The 5,000-nt window shown below is 37.5% G+C and overlaps 1 protein-coding gene across 2 annotated transcripts in view; it reads right to left on the bottom strand.

Moving 5' to 3' along the window:
- LOC135215554 (phosphoserine phosphatase-like) overlaps positions 1–5,000 on the bottom strand; it is a 56,229-nt gene that overhangs the window by 31,442 nt on the left and 19,787 nt on the right. The window lies entirely within an intron of this gene.

The following is a 5,000-nucleotide window of genomic DNA, read 5'->3' as shown; positions in this document are numbered from 1 at the left end:
CAAAACTAGACCAATCATACGAATTCAGTCTTATGTCACCGAATCAGGAAGTCAGCAGTTTTTGTTGGGTACATTAAATAATTGAAAAACTATTTAATACTAATTTGAAAAATGGAGAGACCGAATAACGAACAAAAAGTAGAAGGGAAAACTGTAAAATAACAGAAAACGTGACTGACTTTATTTTTGAAGTGGTTAAACTCGGAGGAAAAACTGCGTTCATAAAGACTGCGTAGACCTTTGTGCACAGTTTTCTGATTATACTACAAATATTGGAAGTTTTACAAAGAAAATAAAATAATCTTTTCATTAATCACAACAAAAAGTTATAAAAAGTAACTTACAATTGTGAAATCAATTAATCTATATAACGTCAAAAGTCAGATAGGTTAATATTCATTATTAGTAGTAGATTACACAATGAAACGAAGGAAACACTCACTCATCTACCCTCCCCCAAACACATATATACGTGTGTGTGTGCTTGAATATGTATGTATGTATGTAGCCTATGCATGTATGTTTACTGCAGATTTAAACTGCTGGGAAATGCCTTACACAACCCACTCCTGATGATGCGATGTTTAATCCCGCCAACTGCCGTTTAATTTTGGCTACGAAGCGACGTCAACTTTTAAACAGATGGGACTGACGCAATGCCTCAGCGCTCATTAAAGGAAAAAGAAAATCCTTTTTAAAAAGAAAAAGGAAAGAAGGGAAACTGAATACACCAATGTAACGATATTTATCCTGTTGCTGTAGCACAACCACGCTCTCATCCCTTGAAGTCAGATAAACTGTCCTAGTATTTGGTATCGTCTGGGGTTTTGTTGACAATTCTCGTGCCAAGTTTTATCGCTAATGCCTTGTTGGCGCATCGCCTATTTATAGCAGTTGGCTTTTCACAGTCAGTAAAGGCATATTTGCCTCTTGAAAGGATTAGTAAACAGATCGGAAATTTTCATCGAACGACTCCCCACATATACACACAGGAAAATTCACACGTAGCCTAACATTTGCAGGTATATATGCCTGCCTGTGATCACAGTTGAGTGTGACCCCAGAGAATCTCAAAAAGGAAACCTAAAAGAGTTTCGTGGTAAGCTCTCAGGCCAACTGAACAAGACCAGATAGGTCATGCATAGTACAGAATGTCCCCTGCCTGACCAACTTTCCGTTGCTCGGGACCGATGACACCCAACAAAAGGCCCCCTAGATTTGGCCTAGGTCCATCGTAGGAAACCAATGTCAACTGAGTAAAAGCAACCCACAAAGTACAGAATGGCCCCCTTAAGACAAATCATTTGAGTAAATACCGAAATTAAGTATATATACGAGTAATATGATGAACGTAAATTGGAAGATCCCCACAGTAAACTCATTTCATCCCAAAGGAATTATGAATGATAAGTGACTGTTCCCAGAAGCCAAGAGGTAAAAGACAACTTTTTATCGTTATTCTACAACCAAAAGGCCAGGCTCTAATCATGGCCTGGGCAAAAACACTTACCTTGGGGTGTTAGATAGTCCCCAAGTATAGTAAATTCGACATTAAACAGTATATTTGGCTTTATATATATATATATATATATATATATATATATATATATGACTAGCAGATTATTTTCTGAAGACGAACTGGACCAGTAAATACCGAATGCATTTGCTCCTTGTATACTGGGTGAGAAAATGTGTCAAGAATACTAGTGAGGTGAGACATGCAAAAGTGCATCAGAGATTGAAAAGATGGCTTGGGTAAATGCCAACTAGTCCTTTAGTACAAGAAATGTATCTATTTTTGGAGTGACTGGGACTGTAAATCAAAAGGGCTAACTACGGTTTTCAGACATTCTCATCAAGAACACTCTGACTAAAATTTTAGCTGTCTTTCTTAGTGGGATTTGTTATCTGCTGTTTTCTGTTTCATGGAACGCATTTCGATGGTCAACAGAAATCTTTCATATAGATTATGCTTGTTTCTTCTGGAACGATAAATCTGTTTCACTGTGTGTACGTTTGTTTATGGGAATCATTGTTAATTACTAATGAATTTATTGAGAACAAGTTCTGGGGTTGCTTCGCGAGTATTTTTATGAAAAGTACCACTCTGAAAGCCAGTTCCAATATAGTGGAAATGGGAGCTTGGCAGGCCCTTTGCATCAGATAATTTGTCTCCCAAGGGTCATTCTGCCTTCTGTAGGATGTTCATATACTTGAAATTGGTTCCATATGATACATGCAATTTTTTTTCCTTTATCCAGAGCAAATGTCTGTTAGGGTTTATTTTGTAGTCTGCGTGACACAAATATTAATTTTAAAATGGTTTTGAAATGATACCTCGAATGTTTGATGTAATGCATTCTCAGACCCCTCTTTGAAGTCTGGGGAGTGGGTTGGGTGGGGGGGGGGGGGGGGGTCAGTTTGATGAACAGCAGAGGATTCCCGGCAGATATTTATAGCTCGATTTTCTTGGCTACGCCATGAATAACTCCATTACATAGATGTTGGTATCTGTACTCGATTCAATTTACCGTGAGCGTTGAGTTACAACCAACACCTTGTAAGCCTAAAAGGTGTCACAGCCAACATCTTGTAAACCTTGTTGTAAACAAAGAATATAAACAAAAAGATAGTTTTACGCTTTTCTTGTGATATTTGCGTTTCTCAAATCATGAAATGTGGTAAAAAGCAGTTTATTCTTTCTCCGCTTTACTGCTCTTTCGACAAAAATCCTGGACTGCTTTCTTATTCTTACTAAGGGACAAAACAACATAATTCAATCAAGGGCCGAATTAAAAACATTTAAAATCAAATCTGGGAGATTTAGACCATTTCGAAATATAGTGAACGATTTCTTGTTAGAATATAATAGCCTCTCTGTCTTAAGGACCTTTGACTATTATATGGAAAAAGTGCTTGTGGCTCTTTTAGTTTTCTGTAAAAGAAAACTTTACGATAGCTAATTGTTGTCCGCCCGCACTTTTACTGCTCACCCTCAGATCTTAAAAACTGCTGAGGCTAGAGGGCTGCGGATTGGTATGTAGATCATCCACCCTCCAATTATCAAACATACCAAATTGCAGCCCTCTAGCCTCAGTAGTTTTTATTTTATTTAAGGTTAAAGTTAGCTACAATCATGCGTCTGGCACCGCTATAAATGACAACACAGGCCACCACCGGGCCGAGGCTGAAAGCGTTTCACAGTTCATGGCTGAGAGTTTCATGCAGCATTATACGCTGTACAGAGAACTCGACTGCGTAGAAGAAACCTCGGAGCCTTTTTACTTGTTTTTTACAGAACCGGCTCATCAAAAACCTCATCCTTGACTTGAGAGGGGCGTTAGAGCAGATGCTACGTCTCTTTTCATCATTATTAAAGACTGACTCAGTTCAATTACAGACAGAAACTGAGTTCGTCTATCGCAAACTGTTTACTCCGTAAGTCGTTTCATTCAGTCTAGTCATCCAACTGCTTCTTTTTTTCTTATTGCATTTTCCACGAGAATGATAACTTGGCACAGCTCGTCAATGGCACTAATCCAGCTGAATTTCGTCGTTAGAGTAGCCAGTGTATTTTGGTTTCATATAAATTCTCAGAGCTGACAATCTAGGAGTCATGAAAGCTACTTTCTCTCAGTGACAGACACGAGTTTTGTCGTCACATTATTCCCTCGCTTTTATTTAAATATTTCATTCGTTCAGCAACGCACATCTCAGGGAAAACATAACGATGGAGACAAACATTAAATGCAACTGAAGGGAAAAACAATTAATGGTCGAAATGATAATAAATATAAATCACTTTTGGCACTGACTTTGTATACGCGTTAGTCACCGACAACAAATGAAAACGGGTATAAGGAAAAAACAAACAGGATTTCCTAACTAAAATATTCGCTTCCGGATTCGGGTGTAGCCACGATACCTTTTGGGTATGTGGGACAGTTCTGTTGCAGTTTACATTGGCGTGATGCCATGGCAATCGGAAATACCCTTCTGTACAGTAATGCTACTGTAGAAAGTGTTCTTTGGCAGTGCTGTCCTAGTTCCTGTTACAGTGGAGTTGCAATAGTGCGCAGGTTAAATCATATAACGATGAAAAGCAAAAAGTCGAGGAAAATCTTAACGTGGATCTAGAAACTATTGCATACATAATTACAGATACCATCCTTTCAAGCAAATGTTGGAACTACTTAGTATATGAATTTAACATATTGAGCTTCACTAAATTCTTTTTATAGATTTTCGTAGAATTTATTTGACCAATCCTGGCTCTTTCCAAGATTTTCAACTACTTGGCAACTTCGGTTCATGGTCCACTCATTAAAATGAATTATGGCCAAACTTTTCCAACAGCAGTTTATTTGAGATATTAAGATCCCCATTCACCCATCCAGTAATAGCATACTAAAGGGTTAGGTCCGATGCACTCGTATCTTTTTTGCTTAGGGTAGGATTTTTTATTTTTACATATTCAAATAACTGAGTACGTATCGGAGATAAAAACCTTGTCTTTCATATGTTATTCAAATTTCAGAGATAAAAATACGGTAAAAATGTACCATATACCGTTTGCATTTAAAACAAATTATTTTATAATTTTGAAATCTCTCCTCGATAACAATTCACGAGTTGGAGTATTCTGATGGCATGAAAAATGTTAAAATATTCCTCTTATGGCTCTTACTTCTGGAGGAACATATAGACTGAAACAATAATATTACAATATTTCCTCTCTATCTCCAAGAAAGTATGAAGAGAATCTCGACGGAGAATCTATTTCAAAGAACAAAAATACCCAGTTATCCTGAGCTGAAGAATCACAAGAATCTCGAAGTGACGGGGAGAATCTTCAGTAATAATAAAATGTAATAACCTGTGACAAATATGTCCGGTGCATAATATGACAAAATACTTTCAGGCTTCATGACTCGAGATAATTCTCGCCCTTCAAGGAACGGTGAAGGACAACGATGTAATGTCGAATGAAATCTGGGACA

This window comes from Macrobrachium nipponense, chromosome 5 (genome assembly GCF_015104395.2).
Source record: "Macrobrachium nipponense isolate FS-2020 chromosome 5, ASM1510439v2, whole genome shotgun sequence".
In the NCBI taxonomy this organism is placed as follows: Eukaryota; Metazoa; Arthropoda; class Malacostraca; order Decapoda; family Palaemonidae; genus Macrobrachium; species Macrobrachium nipponense.
Note: the sequence above shows the minus strand (reverse complement) of the source record. Positions and strands in the feature narration are given on the sequence as shown.